Source organism: Stegostoma tigrinum, chromosome 9 (genome assembly GCF_030684315.1).
Source record: "Stegostoma tigrinum isolate sSteTig4 chromosome 9, sSteTig4.hap1, whole genome shotgun sequence".
In the NCBI taxonomy this organism is placed as follows: domain Eukaryota; kingdom Metazoa; phylum Chordata; class Chondrichthyes; order Orectolobiformes; family Stegostomatidae; genus Stegostoma; species Stegostoma tigrinum.
The window spans coordinates 87,048,693-87,071,730 of NC_081362.1; the positions used below are offsets into that span (position 1 = coordinate 87,048,693).

The 23,038-nt window shown below is 43.4% G+C and overlaps 1 protein-coding gene across 8 annotated transcripts in view; it reads left to right on the top strand.

Annotated features, from left to right (window-relative positions):
* zgc:172136 (uncharacterized protein LOC566376 homolog) overlaps positions 1 to 23,038 on the top strand; it is a 114,462-nt gene that overhangs the window by 37,807 nt on the left and 53,617 nt on the right. For 2 of the 8 annotated variants that reach the window (XM_059648734.1, XM_059648735.1), the window contains one exon: positions 18,455 to 18,515. The exons of 5 other annotated variants lie outside the window; for them this stretch is intronic. The gene's annotated coding sequence lies outside the window, so the exon portion shown is untranslated. Of the gene's footprint in view, positions 1 to 16,259; positions 16,413 to 18,454; positions 18,516 to 23,038 lie in introns of all 8 variants that reach the window. One more of the 8 variants, XM_048536597.1, reaches the window with a different exon arrangement.

Sequence of the window (23,038 nt, forward strand, 5' to 3'; positions counted from 1 at the left end):
TAACAATTCTACGACTTATTAGTTGAATTTAAACTCTGCTAGATGATGTTGTGGGAGTTGAGCCTTTTGTCATAAGACCATTAGCCTGGGCTTCTGCATGACAATAATAAGAATAAAATATTACAGATACTAGAAATCTGAAGTAAAAACAGTAGCTATTGGAAATGTTCAACCAATCTGTGCAGCGAGTAACAGAGTTAATGTTCCAAGTCCAGTTTAACTACTTTTTTTTTCTCAGAGGGTGGTGAATCTGTGGAATTCTTCACTGTGGGTGGCTATAGAAACATAGAAGATAGGAACAGGAAAGACTGTTCAGGCCTCTGAGCCTGCTCCGCCATTCCTCAATTTCACAGCTGATCGTGCTACTCAATAGCCTAATCCTGCTTTCTCCCCATAACCTTTAATCCCATTCATACCAAGTGCTAGATCTAGCTACCTCTTGAATGCTGTGTCATTAAATATATTCAAGGCTGAGTGAGACAGATTTTTAATCAACAAGGGAATCAGGAGTTATGGGGAAGAGAGACAGGAAAGGATTATTTCATTTTGCTTATTCATTCTCGGGATGAGGACATCACTGGCCTGGCCAGCATTTATTGCCCATGCCAGAGGGCAGTTAAGATTCAACCACATTCCTGTGGGTCTGGAGTCACATGTAGGTGAGACAAGGTAAGGATGGCAGTTTCCTTCCATCAAGGACACTAGTGAATCAGACAGGTTTTTCCCAACAATGGATAATTATCTCATCGTCATCATTAGACTCTTGATTCCAGGTTCTTTATTGAATCCAAAATCCACCATATGCCATAGTGGGATTCAAACTCAGGTCCCCAGAACATTGCTTGGGTTTCAGGATTAACTGTCCAGCGATAATACCACTAGGCCATTGCGTCTTCTCCATCACATCAGCCACAGTGCCTTTGAATGATGGAGCAAACTCAATGGGCTGTATCGCCTCCACCTGCTCCTGAATTTTTTGGACTCTTTCTTTTCCCCAGCATTTTCTGTTCTTACCTTTGGATTGCTAGTCTGGTCACATTACCACAACATCACCACCTCCTCACTGCTGTATCTAGAGCAGCCTGTCGAACATTGCAACAGAAGGTGCAAGTGGAATGTTTAACTTATGCCTTTTAGCAAAGAAGTCCTTGGGTGTGCCTAAGCAAGCTCTCAAATTATACAGTTTGGGAGGAACAGAACGAGGCAAGTATAAAATGTTGCATCTGGAAAAAGAAATTGTGGGAAGGACTGCGTGGTTGGCAAGCTCCCTGCTCACTGATCTGTCACTAATTTGATGGTAGAGGAATGTGAAATATTCAAATGACAATAATGTACATGCACGTAGTGCATTAAACATTATAAAACGTCCCAAGATATTTCACAAGAGCTTAATGGGCAAAATGAATTCACGCTGAGCGAAAGGACAAGCTATTAGGAAGGTGACCAAAGTTTGGTGACAAACTTTAAGTCATGTCTTAAAGAAGGAGGGAGGGAAATGGAAATTTACTGCCAAAACATTTGAAGGTATCATTGGTAATTTTAGCAAATTTGTTAATAGGATGTAGGTGTCACAAGTGAGGCCAGCATTGTGGCACACCCCTTATTACCCTGAAGATGGTGGTGAGCTGCTTTCTTGAACCATTGTAGTCCTTAAGGTTAAAGAACATCCATAGTCCTGAATGGAAGGGATGATGGAGTGAGGCAAGTTTGAAATAATCAAAACCAAAAATGCTAGCATCCAAATTCAGTGGATAATATGGGAAGGGAACTACAAAGTCAGCCTCTATTTCAATGTGAATGGACCACAAAAGCTTTGCTAAAATTATAAAAGGCTCTCGTCAGGTCACATCTGGAACACTGTGAACAGATATTTGGTCCCCCTATCTGAGGAAAGATATACTGTCATATCACTGAAATTGGAAGCAGCCCACTGAACGTTCACAAGTTTAATCCTGAGTATGGAAGGACTTTCTCTTGAGAGAGGTTGATTAGATTAGACCTCATTGGAACCTGAGGGAATGAAAGCTAACTTTGTTGAAACAAAAGTTTTTTAGGGGTCTGGACAGGGTAAACATGAAGAATTTGTTTCCTCTTGAATAGACCCAGAGGGAAATGTCAGGTTGTTAAGTATATTCAAGGCTGAGCTGGACAGATTCTCCATCAGTAAGGGGTTTGGGGGAAAAGACAGAAAAGTGAGGTTGAGGATTATCAGACGAACTCATTGAATGATGGTGCAGACATGATGGGCTGAATGGCGTGCTTCTGCTCCTCCATCTTATGGCTTTGTGCTGAATTTTCAAAGGATTATTAATTTGGGGGAGGTCACAGAGATAGAGAGAAGCGAGGCAGCAGAGAGATTTCAACACAGAATGAGAATTTTACTTTTGAGGGTGTTGGTGAACCATGAGCTACTATTCAATAATGATCGCAGATAATAACTGAATGGGACTTTGCACAAAGTTGTAGCGGGTTAACGGAGTTTGGGACAAGTTCATTTACCACATTGACTTTCTAATTATAGTTCTAATATAGTTTGGTTCAATGTTTGAAGGTCTAGGATTGAGCACTTCCCTACCAAATTTTTCTAATTTTATTGAAATTTCTCCATCACTAAAGTAAGAAAGAATACTAGCTGAGTCAGTTCACCGATATTATGGGGATTCAGTACGCAAACAGAAATGGTAGACCAAGCATCTTAATATAGTCTCTCATGATGCTTGTTCATTGGTCATTTGTCCAGATCTTCAGTATGATAGAAGTTCCCATGGTCACTTTGGGAAGCTCATGATAGTTATCAGACATCTTTAGCTGCAACTCTGAAGTCAAAGTCCAGTGTCTGGTAGAAGCCAATCACGAATATGATGCATTGTTTAAAATATTTCTGGTAAATGCAAACAGTCAGAACATGGGACAAAGACCAGAGGTTAGCAGTATAAAGAAACACCGCAAGTTACCTTTTATATATAGCCCTGAAGTTACAAATCACTTAAGCAGCAATCCTAACATGCACATTTCAATCCAAATGTGAGAAATGCATGTGACATTTAAGGTAGAATTATTTTTGTTATTGTTGCTGATTGTAATGGAACTGGAGGATTGTGCTTTTAAAGCCCTGACTTGAAAGTATGGAATATATTACATGCAAATCCAAAGTTGAAGGATGCAGGAAATGAACTGAAGGTCTGTTGAGCAAATTACTGCAGATGCCGGAATCTGTATTGAAAACACATGCTGGAAATCATAGAGAGTCAAACAGCGCCCGTGGAGAGAAAGCATACAATCATTTTATATCTAGATGACCCTTCAGCAGACCACCCAGGACTGGGAAGTGAGGAAATCCCATGAGCAGGCTCAAGTTTTGCCATGAGGATTGGTGGGCATGAGGAGGCTGTCTGGGGGAGTTAAACCATGGAGCAGGTTTGGGACCTGTTGTGCTTCTCTTACAAAGGTTTGCTGGTACCACGCAGATAGCAGCTGCAGTAGGTCTTGCAGACAGCAATGGGAAGTTACAAAGGAATTTGGATTCCGTAAGCAGGCAAAACTGTGGCAAGAGAAATTCAGAGTTGAATGAGTGCAAAGTTGTGTGCTTTAGGTCCAATAACAGCACGGCACAACGTGTTCTAAATGGTGAGAAACTTGAAACTGTGGGTGAGGGTGAAGATTTCAAACCCCTCCAACCTGTTCCCCAGTTGAGAGAATGTAAGAGAAGCTCTTTGATTTACGTGCCACCAGCCAAGGGGCGAATATTTTTGCTGACGGAGCAGGAATGAGATTAGCTTCTTCAAACCGGAGGTATTGGTGTGACAGATTAGTGTCCTCCTTGTGTTGTATGACTCTGACCTTTCTTCCCAAACCTAACCTTCCAGTTTGTGTGTATTGTGCTTCAAATGTTCCACCAGTACTCTGCCTGTGTATCATGTGCGAGTATGTGCGTGCATATATTAGCATCTTCAGTACCATTTGCTGTTTTGTTCCTTTTGATGCAATGTGTGAACATGTTTCGAAGGCAGAATAAGGCAATGCAACAATTCATAGCATTTGATATAGACAGCAACTCCTTACATCCAGGGACTGTTCTGAATGAATGACTGACTGGATTTGGTGGCCTTTGCTAATTTGAACTTCTCTAACCCAGTGGTGAAATGCTCCTTTTGGGGAGTAAAAGGCAAGTTAATGTAGTTGGCTTGGGCATTTAGCATGGATGATGCTTATTGGTACCTCTATAAGGCTGGTGCAGTACGTTGCGATATATACAATCTTTGGTTAATTTTATATCGCCACTGTTTCTGTTAAAGTTTTTAAAAACTTCTTCGGGAAACAGAAAACCTTCAGACATATGTCAAAAACAAAGCACTCCCAAGGATTCGGGAAATATGTCAGAACTGACTGAGAAAGGATCATCGACCTGAAACATTAACTCTTGCTTCTCCCTCTGCAAATCCTGCCTGACCTGCTGGGTTTTTCCAGCATTTTGTTTTTATTGCCTTTGCTTTAATGCTGGCTGTTGAAACTGATCAGCTTTCTGCAGTTTTGTTGCATTTATAGATTTTTTTTTAAAGTAATGCCTGACTTCATGATGTGCTGCAGCATAAAAATAATTTTTTCATAGTTCATTATCAACAGTATCTGAACCAGTTAAATCTGTTTAAAAATTCACAGACAGGAATAAAGGCACTCCAAGTGGCAGAATGCAATGTGTGACTATTGCAAGCATAGTTTGTCCACAATAGTTTATCTTACAGTATGGTTAGCTGAATTCTTAATGGTTTTGCTTCGGAGTTTTGAACAGTTTAAATAGTATTGGATATTGTAGCTGGTAATGAAAAGACTTGGGAGAATACAGGAGAAGCTCTTTGATTTACAACATGGGAAACTTGTGCCTGCTCAGATCCTTAATGCAGTAATCCAATGTTGATTGGCAAAGGAACATGAGATTTATTAGCTGATTCCTGACGGCATTGCTAACCTGAAGCCTGGAACATTTAGAAACATAGAAGATAGGAGGAGTAGGCCATTCAACCCCTCCAGCCTGCTCCGCCATTCAATATGATCATGGGATCATTGAGCTCAGTACTCTGGCCCTGCCGTTCCCCCATATCCCATGATCCCTTTAGCCACAACAGTCAAATACTAGGCACAGTGGGCTGAATGGACTCCTTCCATGTTATGTGATTCCATGATATGCTCAAGTATAGATTTGATGAAGTGGGAGAATACAAACACATGTTTAAAAAACTGATACAGCTTTTAAATTCTGGTTTCCTACCCGTATCAAGTTGTTTCACTAAGGCAAAGTAAGAAGCCTTTCTTTTTATCTTGGCAGCACAGATAGCTTTGACAAGGCAGTGTAATATTTCAGGTTTGTCTGATTGCATTTTGTTATTGGTTCTGGAGACTGAATTGCTATCTTTCTGTTTAGCTTTCAGTCTGCTGAGGAAGGGGAGGAATGGTATCTCGGTCTGTAATCTAACTGACCAAAGGCTGTTTGCATTTGCCACTTGTCCTTACCCAAAGCTAACTTGTGCTGAGATTCAGATCCAGGTAATGAGAGCTGCTTGAGGATTTCTCTCGTGTTGGAGCTGGACCAGTGATGTTTGAAGGGATGAATAGCTGTATGGACACACTGAGTGTTGCAAATTATCTGTGAACTTGTATAATGTTAAAGGTATTTCCTCTCACGTGGCAATCTGAAATTGGGGTACAGCATTTAAAAATGAGGAGCGTCCAACTTTAATTCCTTCTCATCTCTGCCTTATTTTCTGAGGATCATTGCTTTTGGAATTCTATCCCACAGCAAGAAGTGGAAGCTGGGTCATAGAATCATAGGATCCCTGTAGTGAGAAAACAGGCCATTCGGCCCATTGAGCCCGCACAGACCCTCCGAAGAGCATCACACCCTGACCCAAACCCTCACCCTATCACTGTAACCCTGCATTTCCCACTATGTGGCATTTTGGCAAGGCCAATCCACCTAACCTGGACTGTCGGAGGAAACCAGAGCACCTGAAAGAAACCCATGCAGACTCAGGGAGAAAGCCTCACAAGCCCAGGATCGAACCTGCGTCCCTGGTACTGTGAGGCAGCAGCAGTGCTAACAACTGAGCCACCGTGCCGCTCCCACTGGATAAATTCGAAGACTGGGGTAGATAGATATTCGATTGATGAAGGAGTCCAGGGTTGTGGGGGCCAGTCAGGAATTTGGAGTTAAAGCCATTTATGTGAACTTGTTGACTGGTGGAGGAGACTGGATGGGCTGAACAGCCTAGTCCTGCCCTATTTCCTGTGTTCTTAATGATGTAAGTGTTATGCTTTTCTTCTTGTCTCCACTAAATCTATCCAGAAAGAGCAGTCAGTCAGTGGAGCAGTTGATGAGATTAAAGCTAAGAGTCTAAGGAGACTGTTTCCAGCCTGAATAAGACAGGATGTCTCTTGATTTTCTCCCCTGGATAGGCAACTTCACCCCAGTCATTATTCTTTGGACATTTGATGCAATGTTGCGTCTGTGAGTCTGTGTGTTTTTTGTCAATTTTTGGAATCATTCAGGCTTTCAAAATATATTGAAGTGTTGAATCCACCTGCATAGCTCGCAGATCATCAGGAAATGTGTCTGGACTTGGACGGAGTGACATGGCTGGAGAGTGACAGACAAACAATACAAGTGAAACTGAGCCACTGATAACACCATTTCGGGATTACGCCTAATTCATTATTTCCTGCGGTTTCCTCTGGCCACTTCAGTCATTTTAATATGGAAGGCGAGGCATTTGTTTGCCCCCATTTTTCGTTTGAAGTTATTTATTTTTACTTGTGGCTGGCAGGATATGTGACCTATGACGGCATCTACCTGTGAGTGACACCCCAAAACAAAAGGCAGCATTCTGCTGGAACTAAAATGTAGAATTAATGAAGAAAATAAGGAGGACAAGTATCCTAAACTTCTCATCATTACTGCGCACCTCCTGCTCACTCCTTCTTCCACATCTCTCTACCTGCAGTTCACTAAGTGCATTAAATGATTGGACAGGGTCCCAGCCTCCCGTTCCACATTTTACCTCTCCGGTAACCAGGGATCCTTAACCAAAAAATCTTGGGTGCAGCTATTCACCCAGTTCCATGTGGCCACACTTTGATAGTCGAATCTCACTTATCTCTGTTTGCGTCAGTCACGTTGTTTGTGCCGTTCAAAATCCCAATTTCTACAGATTGCCCTGCAGAAACCACAAGTATGTCTGAACTGACAGTGACCATTAGCCTGTTCCTAGATCAAACTGGAAAAATTGACTTTCTATTAGTGCTACATTAAAGGAGATACACATTATTTATTGCTGTTTTTTGGGGTTCATTCCTGGGTTATGGGCATCACTGGCTGGGTTTACCCGACACTGCTGGGCATCATTTACTGTCCGTCTCTAAACGTGCTGGAACCTGAGTGGCCTGCTAAGGCAGCCCAGAACATCCCACTGTACTGTGAGCCTGGAGTAACACATTGGCCAGAACAGATTAGGATGGCATGTTTACTTCTCTGAGGGACAGTAATGGACCAGATGGGTATTTATGAGAATTGACACCTCTCTGCCAGCTTTTTGTTGAATTCCACCATCTGCCCTAGCCAGACGTGAACTCTTATTCCTGGAGCATTCAAGGCTACGAGCCAAGTGCTGGAAAGTAGGCATGGGTGTAGATTTAGAGGTAATGGGAACTGCAGATGCTGGAGAATCCGAGATAACAAAGTATGGAGCTGGATGAACACAGCAGGCCAGTCAGCATCAGAGAAGCACAAAAGCTGATGCTTCGGACCTAGACTCTCCATCAGAAAAGCTTTTCTGATGAAGGGTCTAGGCCCAAAATGTCAGCTTTTGTGCTCCTAAGATGCTGCTTGGCCTGCTGTGTTCATCCAGCTCCACACTTTGTTATCATGGGTGCAGATTTAGATTTGTTTCTTTATCGGTGAGCTGAAGGGCAGCGTCTGTACTGTATATTTGTGAGATTAATCTGCATCTCTGGATAATGAGTCCGGTGATATTACCACACTTCCACACCCTCCCAAAAAAAAGGCTCTGTGATACTTGGTGTCAGCAGACGTGCAACATAACGGTTTACATTGACTTGTGCCCTGATCTGTTTATATTGTTCCTTTAAAGTGATTCTGCTTGAAAACTCCTTCTGAAAATGTTGCTGAGATTGGGAAATGTAGAAATGCTGCTGTAGTGTGTGGCAGACTGTATGATAGTGGGTTGTTCTCAAAATGGCACTCTTTAGTATCAATGATCAGTGGCTCAGTCAACTGTTAGGGTTACTGTGTTTTCTGCAGGAAGGATAACATTGGGCTGTGGATCTCAGCTACTGTTGGTAATTGTACAAAGCCGGTGGGGGCGGGGGCGGGGGGGGGGGGCGAGGCGATGCAATGTGGAGGGGGAGAGGATGGGGTGCAGTCACCTGAAATGGAAACAGCTTTCTCATTTATTTGTGGCTAAGTCAAAAGCAATAGACTCGGGGTGGGGTGGTACCAGATGTCCTCTGATCTCCAACTTGCTAATGCACCAAGCGTTGACCACAGCCTTTGGACTTGAAGACTGGGCTCAGCTCTGATTTGAACGATGCAACTCGCATCTGGACCTGAAACTATTTAGATTTTTTTTACAATGACAAAAGCAATCTTTAAACATGTAAAGTGAAACACTGCAATGTTTGACCTAACTGCTGAAGTGCCGTTGTGGCAGATCTACAAGATTTGTGTACCTTGTTCATACAAGAGGTTAGGGATGTGGGGGGACACTGGCATAGTGGCGTTCTATTGCTTTGGAGGACATGGGTTCAATGCCCACCATGGCACAGGGGCAGTTTTACACTCAGTTCATAAAAACTACACAATGAAATGTATCTCAGAAATGGTCACCATGAGAACAATCATTGATCAGTGAGCCAGATGGATTTTTTACAACAATGTCCTTCATGGACTGCAGTCCTTTCCTGGTTTGACCCACATGTGACTCCAGTCAAATAGCTACATGGTTGACTCTGAACTACCACCTGGAATGGCCTTGTAGCCACTCAGCTCAAGGGTAATTGGAGGTGGGCAACAAATCCTGGCCTTGCCAGTGACGCCCACATCCCATGAAAGAGTAATGAAGAAGATATACCAGTATCACCAACTTTCAGCAGAGTTGGTGTTGTACCATCCACAAACCTGGGTTTTTTTGACCAGGGGGAGTTGGGGTGGAGTGGCGGGGGGGGTGGTGGTGACGGATAGGAGGGGTCAGAACCCCATTTAACACACGGTGCAAGGAAAGCTTCTTTGTGTTTGTACTGCAGGTACCACGATTCCCACAGCTGGGAATGTGGGGAAAGTGAAGAATACACAATATAAAAGGAGACATGTCTCAAAGTGTTGTTCAACCAGTTGATTTACCTGCATTTTCCGGGAGCTTTCATCAGTGTGGTTGTGTTATGTCTAAAGCTGCATGCGACCTTTCCAAAAATGTTCTACTTCCTTTCAAAATAGTTGTTTTGATTTGGACAAGGTTTATTTCTCCCTGTGTGCCTACAAACTGCTAGGCAGCTGTGCCAAAGAAATAAGTGCTTGTGGTGATGTAGGGCAAGAGACAAATGCATTCCCTTGTGTGATCAGTTTAATTAGAGCAGACAGCTGTCTTCCTCTGAGCAGATTAAATGAGCAGGTTATGAGCTTTCCATACTCGAGTTATCCCTCACTGCTTCAGCTGACTGCACTGCTGGTCGTTGGGTTTATGGATGGGGGCAGGGAGTCATCAGAAAAATACATTTATCACCGTCACCAGACTTACACTGTGTTGCTTTAAGCACATAGTGGCTTCAGTTTCTCACACCATTGCTACAGGGTCAACTGTGGCTTAGTAGGCATCACCTGAGCTCCCAGAGGCATGAGCCCCGAATCCAGGCTGAATCTCCCAAGATGGTATAGTACAGACAACGCACTGGGCTGTTGGAGATGCCAACCTTCAAACAGGACTTTGAGCCCAGGCACCATCTGGCCCTCTCAAGCGGATGTCAAAGATCCCACTGCATTCTTGTATCTGATTTACTTAAGCATAAAATTCCAGGTTAATACTTCAGTGCAGTGCCAGTGGAGTGCCTCCCTGTCTGAGGGTCGGTGCCGAGGGAGCACCGCACTGTCAGAGGGTCTGTGCCGAGGGGGTGCTGCACTGTCAGAGGGTCAGTGCCGACGGAGGGCCGCACTGTCGGAGGGTCAGTGCCGAGGGAGCGCCGCGCTGTCGGAGAGTCTGCCGAAGGGGCGCCACGCTGTCGGAGGGTCAGTGCCGAGGGAGCGCCGCGCTGTCGGAGGATCTGTGCCGAGAGGCGCCGCGTTTTCGGAGGGTCTGTGCCGAGGGGCGCCGCGCTGTCGGAGGGTCAGTGCCGAGGGGGCGCCATGCTGTCGGAGGGTCAGTGCCGAGGGAGCGCCGTGCTGTCGGAGGGTCTGTGCCGAGGGAGCGCCGTGCTGTCGCAGGGTCTGTGCCAAGGGAGCGCCGCGCTGTCGCAGGGTCTGTGCCGAGAGGCGCCGCGCTGTCGCAGGGTCTGTGCCGAGGGGGCGCCGTGCAGTCGGAGGGTCTGTGCCGAGGGGGTGCCGCTCTGTCGGAGGGTCTGTGCCGAGGGGCGCCGCGCTGTTGGAGGGTCAGTGCCGAGGGGGCGCCGTGCAGTCGGAGGATCTGTGCCGAGGGGGTGCCGCTCTGTCAGAAGATCATCTTTTGAGGGGATGTTAAAACAAGAGCACCTCTGCACTGTCAGTTGGATGTTAAAGATCTCATTGTACTGTTTCAAAAAGGGTCAGTGAAATTTTCAATGAGTTCCTGCCCAATATTTATTCCTCATGCAATACCATTTAAAAAAAAATCCCAATTATCGGGTTGTTAAAACTTTGCTTGTGGAATCTTGTGATGATCAAATTCGATGCTGCTCTTCCCACATTCCAACAAGTGGCTGTGTCTGTACTTTGATGTCTTAAGATGTTCCAGACATAGAGATGTACAGTACAGAAAGAGACCCTTCAGTGTAATATTTCCACCAGACCTCCCGTAGTCCCATTTGCCAGCATTTAATCCATATTCCTCTCACCCCCTCTCACACCTATCCCGATGCCTTCTAAATGTTGTGATTTCCTATAAGTTTTTCAAGGGCTTTAAATAGCAAAGCAGGATTTCTACAAACAGAACACCACCTCGGCTGGTGTTAAAACTTTAAGCAATTTAATGGGAAAGGGAGAATCTCTTTGTGTGTATTTATCAGGATTGAAAAGTACACCATATGAATATTTCATGTGATTTATGTTTACTGAAAGGTTTCTCGCATTTTGCTAAACTTTTAGAAACTTATATCTGTATTGTTTCTGGATTTTTCAGATTAGGCTGGTATTTTCCTTTTCAGACCATACATTGTATTAAGATATGCTGTTTTAAAACGTGTGCAGATTGTGTGCTGTGTGTAATTCTATAATACACATGAGTACAAGCTGTAGAGTGGTTAGGCTGCCAGCTAATCTCTGAGCTTTAACTTGCTTGGATACCACCTTGAACTCATGTGATTAATTCACTCCCAAGTCTCCAAGGCACCTTAAAATGGACATGGGAGGAATTGCACCATCCTGTCTTCAGGGTTTGCCTGCAGACACTGTCCCAACCTTGGACTTTCATTTGACCTCTGCCAATGTGATCCACCTTCAGATGAACCTAAGATTGTCGTCGCTGGTGGGTGATCACAGTGTCAGTGAAAGCAATTTGCAAGCAACAGGAGATTTAAAATGTGGAGGTGGGAGTACAGCTGACCCTGTTCATCTCCTCCATATGATCAGGTGTGGGAACCTTTTTGCAATTCCCCTCATCGTCAGCCCCCTTCCGAATTGGGGAGGGGAGCCTCTGGGGATAGGAAGAGTGCTCCTGCTCCTGCCATTGCTGAGATGAGCAAACATGATACCATTGCCCTTATCCCTTCCCGACCTGTGAGGGTCAACAGCTGTCTGTCAGTCTCTTACTCCAGCTGAACCTTCCTCACCTTTGCCGGATGTTAAAAAGAAACCCCCAGATGATACAGGGCCTCCTGATCAGGGCCACCGAGGCTGGTGGCTGGTGACTGGAGTGTGAGACTTTGCAAGAACTTGAAAATTCTCAAATTCTCTTGAGGGGTTGAGGGTGCTGGTGGGTGGTCTGGGAGAAGGGTACAGGGAGCTGTTTCACTTTGGCCTGAAATAATGTTGCAGAAGCAGCAGCCCCCGACTCCGCACATGGTGAATGAAACAAAATGCTGAAACTTGGAGGTAGTGGAGAGAGCAGGATCCGATGGAGTTTTGTGCGGCTTAGAGCCTCTGTCACGTTCCGAAATTTCACAGAGCGCCTTCCTTGGGGCTCTCCCTGAAGAAGAAAAATGGAGCAGCGAAGAAAAACCTGAGAAAATTGGAGCTCTTTACATCAGAATTAAAGAGAAGACAGAGTGATTTCATACTGTTCAAAATGGTAAAGACTTGGGGAGATAGATATGAGACTATTTTTACAGTGATCCAAAATATAGGACAAATTAATTCATTTTTATTAATTTTCTGCTGTCATCTAGATCATAAAAATTAAAAATAAATTGAATTCATAGTGCCTATCCTTGATTATGTTTTATCAGCTTAAAACTAGAATAACATCGTCGTTCACTAGAATATTCAGAGATTGCCAGTGTCTTTTATCAAATACGTCTCTCTCGCTTAATGCTGTAGAAATCCACATCATTTCTTGTTGTATCAATTACTTTGATTGTAAGATGATGCAAGTTGGGTATTTTTTGGCGACCAAACCTGGACGGCAGTGGAAACAGTCCCGAAAGAAATTTAAAGCAACACCGTTGTGTGCGGGAAGGGAGAAAACTTGGTGATGCACACATTGCAGATGTACCTTGCCTTTAAGAGAGATTATTGTTAAGTGTTGGGATTAGTGCATATGCAACGTTGAGACTCTGTCTGCTAGTTAGTCTTCAAACCACATGTGTAGCAATCTTTGTTCTGCTGTCTCGTCTGCTTCAGTCGTTATAAGGTGTTATTGATTTAAATGAACTACCCCATGCAGTTAGTCAAACCATTTAGTTAATACGGTAGCACTTACGTCATGCCTAATGCTGACCCAGCTAAGTAGTGCCCTGAAAGAGGTCTAAGTGGGCTGCATGTGCACAGCCAATATACTGCCGTAATCAACAAGGCAAAAGAATGTTAAACAATATAACCCGGGGAGCAAGCTACCAGCTGGAGAAAATCCTCACCTAACTGTTTCACACCCTAGCCAGACTCTGCACTTGGAGCACCAAGTCCATTCCTAGTTATTCAGAAACAGAAGGGAGAGTCAAGTGAGAAGAGATGGTGCTGTAAAACTGCAGCTTAGTAGGAGAAACATATACTTCTCAGTTTGGCAAAGTAGCAGTCTAAACACCTTACATTTTGTAAAGAAGACAAAAATAGCATCACAAAATTTTAAAGCACAGAAAGGGACCACACAGCTCTCTAATTCAACCCACAACCTGCTGTTTCCCCAGCGCCCTGCAAACATTTCAGTAATGACTCCATCTTGTTTCAGCACCTTGCAGAATATGTTATTTTCGAGTGATCAATATGTTGGAATGAATTTCCAGGCAGATTGTACTCCAACGGACAACTGGATGGTGGTTGGATAGAAGACGTATGGTGTAGCAAGCAAATGGCCACCTTCCTCTGTAAGGACATTGTAATAGACCAATTCATTAAGCTGGAACCCCTTAAATTTCACTGACCATTTCAGGTGATTGTCTCATATTCATCAAAATTATTAGGCTATCATTATGAGAATGTAAAATATCTTTTGTAGTTAATAGTCTCCAAAGAATAGCTTATTTTTTTTAGTGTGCATTTGGGACCTGTTTCCTCTGATCAAAATAGTTTTGTAAGAGGGGATTTTAACTTGGAAGTCTCCTGCGTTGGAATTTCATTCATGTTGCTTGTTTTGCTTGTATTTGACATGGTATGAGACATTGTACCGCAAAAAACAGAGAACTGCAGATGCTGGAAATCTGAAGCAAAGACAGAAAATGCTGAAGAAATCAGCAGGTCTGGCAGCGTCTGTGGAGAGGAATCAGAGTTAATATTTTGGGTCCAGTGACCCTTCTTATGAACTGATGTTGTAACTTGTTTAGGTTTTTCAGTAAAATCTCTTGGGTGGGGATTTTTGTGCCAGTCTCAGGAACCCATTGTCAGCCTCAAATGGGGTTCAGAAATGGGGGCCCTGAACTGTGCGATTTTGACTTCATTATGTTGATGAAAGATGGAATTGGGCTAAATGTCTTTAGGCAGCCATAGAGGCTGCCCAGCATTGAGGGAAGCTGTTTGGAAGTCCACCTGCGTACTTTGCAACTGCATTCTAGTTGTTACTTCCTGGTTTCTAAGGCTGTTTGCCCCTTCAAACTCACCACCCATTCCCATAGCCCCTTTAGAGCCCTTCACCAACTTTGTGCCAATGTATGTCAACCCATGACCCATTCCCCATTGGCCTCTTTTCGCTCCTATGTCAAACCACAGCCTCTTGCCACAGCATCCTTTGCCCTTTGCTCCCTAAACTGACTCGACTAGTATCCACCACACCCTCAGAGTCACGTTGAGATTAAATACAGTTCTAAAATATTTATTATAAAGAAATATGTGGGAATCATGTCATAAACCCTGTTCCCCTGACTTGGCAAAAACAGGATCTATCAGCTATGGGCTGGGCTGCCTGGATTTGGAGTCTTTGTGAAAATCTGACCCATGATTTCTGCTGACTTCTTTGGTGATGAGATCAGCTCTTGAGATGACAGAGTTAAAACATTTTCTGAAGCCATATGAAATTGATCCATAACCTGGAGTGTTATCTGGTCTTCTTAAATTTAAATGTTTGATGAAATAATTGTTTTGAGAGAACGTTTTTGGCATTATTTGAAAGAAGGAAGTGATACAAAATGGGCTAGCAAAGATTCTAATGACCATCTGTTTGTGCATAAAATATAATTATGTCAAACTGCCTTGAATTTGTGTTCCCTGTCAGTAATTATGCTTGAAAACAGACCGTTCATATGCTCAATTTCAAACAGATTGAGATGTGTTTCATCGGAGGGCTGCTGAAACTTTTTGCTTGACTTCCTTCATTTATCTTGGCCAGCTGTTTGCTCCTTGAAAGTATGGATTCATCTTGATGAAGAGGGCCATTTCCTAGAGCACTTGTAGCTTTAATAAAAACCAGATTCATCACACTGACTTGGAAAGGAGTAGGAACATGTTCCTTCACGAGGACTTATGAAAAATAGCTAAGGTGTGCAGATATTTCCCAATTAATCTATTGACCGATGTCATTACACAACTCTGGGACTTGAACCCAGCAGGCCTCCTGGTCCAGCTGTGTGGATACTACCATTGCATCTCTTGAGCCCTTGTCAAAGTGAGCAGTTGAAATTATTGTACTGTACTTACCTGAATGATGTAGGTGTGCTCATGACAACCATGGCATTGCAAAAGGAATATCCTGAGTTATTGAGGGCAACATAAGGGATGTCATCAGTTCCATGAGGCGTGAAAACTGCTGTTGGAGCGCAAGAATGGCAATGTTCACTAACTTCTCCATGTCGCTGTTCATCTTGTACAAGTTTGAAAAGAAATCCTCAGCGTGTTATTTGACTATTTGCTACCAAATGCTGGCAATCCATGTGTATGTTTCAGGAGAGACCATTGGAATTCAGTGTGGGAAGCCTTGTTAATTTTGCTTTACCTCCATCGAAATGGCATACCAACCTCTTCCTTTCTCCTCCTTACCCATCTCATTGTAGGTCATAGCTCATTCAACGCAGATCAGGGAGTGCATTTAGGACTTCTCTCTGGCTTAATAGAACATCCTGTGCTGCATTTATTAAATTGGTAGTCTAGTAGCTTGTGCAGAAAGTTGGTCCTCAAATTTATTCTATTTTATCACTGTTTTCAGTTGCATTTTGAGTGAGATGCAGAGAAGGGTAACTCCATTTTATACACGAAGAGTTAACTTTTCTTTTACTTTTTTGAGAAGGGTTCTGCAGAAGGGTCACTGGACCACAAAAAAAAATTCAGTTTGCTTTCTCTCCACAGATACTGCCAGATCTGCTGAATTTCTCCAGCAATTTCTCTGTTTGTTTCTGATTTCCAGCATGTGCAGTTCTTTGTTTTATTTTGTTTTGTGTAAGTGATTAACTGGACTGATGCCAGGGTCTTTCCTTTTTTGAGTTTGCAGCATGTGTTGAAGGTAGAGGGAACTGTACATGGGCTAATGTTATCCCTTGCTGCATGTGCACATCTCGGTGACTGAGCATCTTTGGCAGTGAGGAACAACATGTACTTCCAGCCAGGGTCTGTCTGTAGTGCATACTGGGTACATCCAGGTACAGTAAGTACATCCGTTTACTTACATATATGCACTTTTCCTATCCTTGTAGGATCAATGATGCTTATCCGCACTGCACTTTGTTTTCTATTAAAGGTGACTTGTACTCCTTCAGGAAGACTTGGTGTTCACTCTGAATGAATGCATCAGAAAGTTTAATGAAAATGATTGTGTCACAAATTTAAAACAAATTCTGGAAAATCTCAGCTAGTCTGGCAGCATCAGTGGAGAGAAAACAGCAGTAACGTTTCGGGGCCCAATGACTCTGGGCAAGGGTCACTGGACCCAAAGTGTTATCTCTCTGATTTCTCTCCACTGATGCTGCCAGACTAGCTGAGCTTTTCCAGCAACTTCTGGTTTTGTTTCTGATTTACAGCATCCACAGTTCTTTTTGGAAAATGGTTGATTGATTGATTGTGTGTTGGCTTTTCATCCTGGAAGCATTTCCTTTTAGCTAATTATAATCATCACATTTAGATGCTTCAGAGAATGAGAAGACAAGAGTTTTTTGCCCCCAAGAGTAACATGTAAGCAATTTGTGTCCACTTTGCCATCACAGTGCCAACTGTGGGGTCTGTGCACCCCGCTGAGGATATGTTGATGGGATTCAGGTCGGCTAACTCTCCAACAACATCCACAGCCTAATGCAGTAAGATTGGAATTTTTTTTAGCGACAGCGCCCATTGTTTCTTCAGCATGGGTCTTGGGAAAATCTGATAATTTTTTGGATTCCCCGTAAATTTCATTTATTTAAAAGGAATTACGCAGACAGAATCTGTTGATCAGCCCAAAAGGTTTATGAGCCTTCTCCCACTCTGTCATCCAACCCTATCATGAAAACCTTTTATTCTTTTCCTCCTCAAACACTTCTTTTTGAAAAAGACCGAAATCCTCACATTGGTGGTTTATTTCTGATAAAACATTACAGCTACAAATCCGACTCTTTTCAATTCCAGTTGCCAGTAGTTGGTAGAAAGTGTGTGGCAGGAGATTTCTGTAGATAAAGATTTCAGTATCAGTATAAATTCCGATCTAAAGCACAAAGGTCTGTCAGATACCTAATGCTTCTGATTTCATTGAATTCCTGCCGCCTGAGTCATTAACATATGGAGGTTAATGCCCTGTAACTTGTGAGGAATGATCTTCATGGTCTAATACTTACCCAGCATCAGTTAACTGATCTTTGTTTGGTTTGTGATACAGACAAATAATGGCTTTATTGAATCAGGCGCCACTGTTTTATCTCGCAAGTCTTTAATAACTGCACTTTGGATTTGAGATACAGAGTGGACATTCCTGACATTCTTCATGAAAGCCTCAAAGTTAATCTGCTCAAAGCCTAGCGATAGAGGTTCTACAATTGCCCTCAGTGTTCCTGAGCAATGGAGCGGAGAAATTCAGAATAGTTTGTGCTACACCAGTGACTCCTGGTGGAAACTTCCCAATCAGGGTAGATGGGGAGTTGGTTGTGATGCTGTCTTACACAGGTGAATAGCTGTTCACTGCTCAACACTGGGAGGAGTTAGAGGCTGAGACAGGCAGGTGTGAAATTCCGCACCAGAGGCTGGTTCACCAACCACCGTGGAGCATTTTCTGGAGGCAGCAAGGGGAGTGGTTGAAATGAATGAGGATGGAAAGGAGTGCTACCCAAACACAGTTAGCTGGTAGCCATTTTGCCAAATGTAGGAGCTGGTGTTGTCGGTTATCTGAGGAGACCAGCATTCCAGGTACGCCTTGGGGCTGCTCATTCATGTTCGGCTACAGATCCAACCTATTCCCTCTGTTGGGAGAGTTCTCCACTCCTTGCATCACAGCTGTATTTGCACAGTTTTATCAGAAATTCAACAAATTTGACAGGAGGTCACGTCCTGTGCCTGAGCTGCTGGCCCACTGGCCATTTTAGGAAAATCTCTGGTGCCTGCCCAATCTCTACATGGTGTGACCCTTGCCCCTCCACCCCGACAAACACCCCAATCTGATTGCGATGGCACAGTATTGCTGAAAAAAAAACACTTTGTCAAACCTTTTTGTCTTGCTTTCATCAGGACCATCCACAAGAATATCTGTTCATTCCCTCCTACACGCAAGGAGAGTGGTAATTCATTGGTAAGTGGATACTGATTTAGAAAAGCTATTAACGTGGAGAATGCAGCAGTTAATGTTGAGCGACTGTTAACTGTCAGGATTTCAAACAGAATCCCCTTGTAAACCAATCAGTACATTCCTCTCATACAGGAAAACAAATGTTGATCATCTTTTTTGTTTATTGGTATTCTTGTGAATTGTTCTGATTGGTGAAAATCTTCCAAATAAAATTATCTTCTTTTCAGCAATACTCCAAGTTCTTTATGATATTTGAAAAACACGTGTGATGTAAGGCAGCAGAGGGATATTCACCTCCTTTTTGAAGCTTTATAGAATCAGTCTGAACTCTGCAGCGTAGAGCAGTGAGTGAAGTTAGTGCGTTACAAGCATGGAACAGAGTTCAACCACACAGCCCATTGAGCCCTTCCTAGCAAAGGAGAAATCCCTGATTGAAAACCTAGAAAAGGATTTAATTTCTTTTCAAAAACAAAGTTGCTGGAAAAGGTCAGCAGGTCTGGCAGCATCAGTGAAGGAGAAAACAGAGTTAATGTTTCTGGTCCAGTGACCCCTCCTCAGAACTGATGGTGGCTGGGAAAATGTCAGTTTATATGCAGAAAATAGGGAGGTGGGTGGGGTCGGGAGTAAATGATAGGATAGGGCCCAAAGAGAGAGAGAGACAGTTGGACAGACAAAGGAGTTGCTAACGATCAGGCTGGGAGGGTGAATAGTTGTTAATGGGGACTGTTAGTGACTAACAGAGGGTATATAATAGCAGGCTATGTGGTAACAAGGCTTGGTATGTGGTGTAGGGGCATGGGACATGGGAGGGTGTAGGCCCTAAAATTATTCAACTCAATATTGAGTCCGGAGGGCTGTATGGTCCCAAGCGGAAAATGAGGTGTTGTTCCTCCAGCTTGCGTTAGGCTTCTCTGGAACACTGTAAGCAAACCAGAGATAGAGGTGTTGGCCGGGGAACAGGGTGGTCCATTAAAGTGGCGGGTAACAGGTAGTTCAGGGTCTTTTTTGCAAGCAGAACGCAGATGTTCTGTGAAGCGGTCGCCAAGTCTACACTTTGTTTCCCCAATGTAGAGGATTGTGAGCAGTGAATGCAGTAGACTAGATTCTGGGAAGTGCAGGTGAAGTGTTGCTTCACCTGGAAGGTATGTTTGGGCCCTTGGATACTGGGGAGGAGGGAGGTAAATGGGCAGGTGTTGCACCTTCGCTGGTTACAGGGGAAGGTGCCGTAGGGCTGTGGGGAGGCGTTGGGGGTGAAGGAAGTGTCGACCAGGGTGTCCTAGAGGGAACGGTCCCTGCAGAAGGCAGACAAGGGAGGGGAGGGGAATATGTGTCTGATGATCTTGCTCATGTCCATATCAACAACATCTACCCCGGCCCTCATCGATCATTCTGCTGCCAAACCATTTGAGAGGAGGATATTACAAACAACCGTAGGCATATGTGGACCTGCTTAATTGTTTCTCTTTCATAAATTTATTTTCTTTAATATCGCTTTTCCTGCAACCAGTTTTTTAAAAATAGGCTTTGCTGCATTCTATCTTGAATTCCGTCGGTTTTATTTCCTGTGAGATGACTTTGCTTGTGATGTGGGCCTGAGCAAAGGATAGTATCTGGATGTTTGGACTTGCTTTTTTAAAAATAGATTCATTTTATTGTTTGAGCAACTGAACATAACACCACCTTAGCAAGCAGCTTATTCAACCTAAATCCGGATTATTCTAAGTAGTGTGTGAATCCACCTAGTTTCACAATCAGACAAGTCTGTGTTTTGACTAGCAGTGTGGGGATAGAAGGGAGGTGTTTGTTAATATTTGAACACAGGCTTTTGTGAAATATATCAAGTACAGAAATGGAATAGGAATTGATGGTACATGTGCAGATGTAAAATTAGCTCACGTAGTGTGTATGTGTCAGTTGGGTATCATTGTAACATTTAAAAGACATTTGGGTAAGTGTTATGAATAGGATAGGTTTGGAACAAGATGGGCCAGGAGGAGGCAGGTGGGGCGACTTTATTTTGGGACCATGATGCGTCCCTCCACATTTCTGTTTTTTTTCAGTTGTGAGTGAGTTTGTTAACACAAATGCAGAGTAGATTGACAGCCTCAGGATATTATTGTAAACTTTTCTTTGTTTAATGTCTTTTGTTAATAGCTCAATGATTATCTATACATGATGGAGAGAAGTTGTGCTTATAGCTGCTGTTCTTGATGATGTGTTCAGATTTTGTTTGGACAACAACTTCAGGTTACTCTGTTAGTCAGAGTAGACATGAAAGAACAGGCAGGATAAATGAGTGGTTTGAGAGATGGTGCAGGAAGTGTTCAGATTTTTGGGACATTGGGACTGAGATGGATTATTCTGTTTGCAAGTTTCATTGGCAAGACTATTGAGTGTGTTAACCTTGGATTTTGTGTAGTTTACAATTGCTGACTTTTTACTTTCAATTACTGTTTAAGAGCTGGCTGTAACTTTTGTGAATGTAACCTTTACAGAGGGAGTCCCACCATCACTGCATAGTTTCAAACGGTGAACCATTTGAATCTATTCTTTATGTCTGTTCCTACTCTACCCTCCAGGTGACAAGTTATTTCTTTAAACATCTCTGGACTGCCTGTTTGCAAGGAGTTGGTTGCCTCTGCATTGTGCAGGGGTCTAACCACATGGTTTGAGGTTCCAGTATAGGCAAAGCTTCCTGGGTTTATGAGTTGAGTCTATTACCATAGAATCATAGAACCCTACAGTGTGGAAACAGGCCCTTCGGCCCAACAAGTCCAAACCAACCCTCAGAGGGTCCCACCCAGACCTGTCCCCCTATAATCAACCTAATCTACACACCCCTGAACACTATGGGCAATTTAGCATGGCCAATCCACCTAGCCTGCGTATCTTTAGAGGAAACTGGAACACCCAGAGGGGAGCCCACGTAGACACGGGGAGAATGTGCAGACTCTACACAGACAGTCGTCCAAGGGTGGAATCGAGCCCAGGTCCCTGGTCCTGTGAGGCAGCAGTGCTAACCACTGAGCCACCGTGCCATGCCAGATATTAACTTCTCAACATTATTCTTTGATGTCCCTATTTGTCATTCAAACACAAACACACAAAGCTCAGGAGCAAATGTATATTCATGTAAGTTACTGCACTGGTGAGCAGACATGCTTTGAGAATTGAATATCCTGTACATTATTTAACCTGGCACAGGGCCCTGGTTTCTGAAACCTGCTCATGCGAATTGAATCAAGTAAAAGTGCACAGTGACAATATCAAAATAAATTTGGGAAACTTGTGAATTTTCTTTCTCCTTTGTAGCTACCTGAAGTTGTTGTATTTTGGGTGAAAATTGTCTGTAGCCCAAAATAGTGGAGGCGAGGTTCACTTCCTGAGAGATTGCAACATTGAATTTGCAACATTCTGCCTTCGTATAGTACTTTTAACAATTTAAAGAACTTCACAGGAGTGTTAACTTGACTCAGCCACATGAAGAGAGTAGGCTGTAGATTCTCCTATTGTGTTACAATGGAGTCAAGGGGGATTTAAAAATAGCAGAAGGGACCTAATTCCAGAACTTACCCTGCACCCAATTCTAGCCACTCTTGTTTCTTGTTTTTAAGTGAATTTCCGGCCAAAGCCCAAACACCCGTAAAAGGACTGTAAGAATGACACTAAACAAATCCCCCAAGAACCGTGGGTGCTGGAAATCAGAAACAAAAGTCGAAACTTCTGTAAAAACTCAGCAGGTCTGGCAACATCTGTGGAGGGAAAGCAGAATCAACGTTTTGGATCCAGTGACCCTTCCTCAGAACTGATTGTTTCTGTTTTTAATCAAAAGCCACAAGACACTAGGTTACAGTCTGACAGCTTTATTTAAAATCACAGCCTTTCGGAGTGCTATTTCAGGTTAAGGCCCACACCAGCACCTCCATTTCTGGTTTTTCAGTTGTGAGAGTGAGTTTGTAAACACAAATGCAGAGTAGATTGACAGCCTCAGGATATTATTGTAAACTTTTCTTTGTTTAATGTCTTTTGTTAATAGCTCAGTGATTATCTACACATGATGGAGAGAAGATGTGCTTATAGCTTATGTTCTTGATGATGTGTTCAGATTTTGTTTAGACAACAACTTCAGGTTACTCTGCTAGTCAGAGTAGACATGAAAGAACAGGCAGGATAAATGAGTCGTTTGAGAGATGGTGCAGGAGGGAGGGGTTCAGATTTCTGGGACATTGGGACCGGACCTGGGGGAGGTGGGATGATTACAAATCAAACGATCTACACCTGGGCCGGACTGGAACCAATGTCCCGGGGGTGCTTCTGCGAACGCTGTTGGCGGGGGGGTTTTAACTAATGTGGCAGGGGTATGGGAACCAAATGAGGAGGTTAGTGGACGGTAAGGAGGTAGTAACTAAAGCCTGTGAGGAACTAGATAATGAAGTCAGTGTGACTCAAGGGAAGAGTAGGCAGGGAGCAGATGATGAACACAAAGGGACAGGTGGTCTGAGGTGCATTTGTTTTAGTGCGAGAAG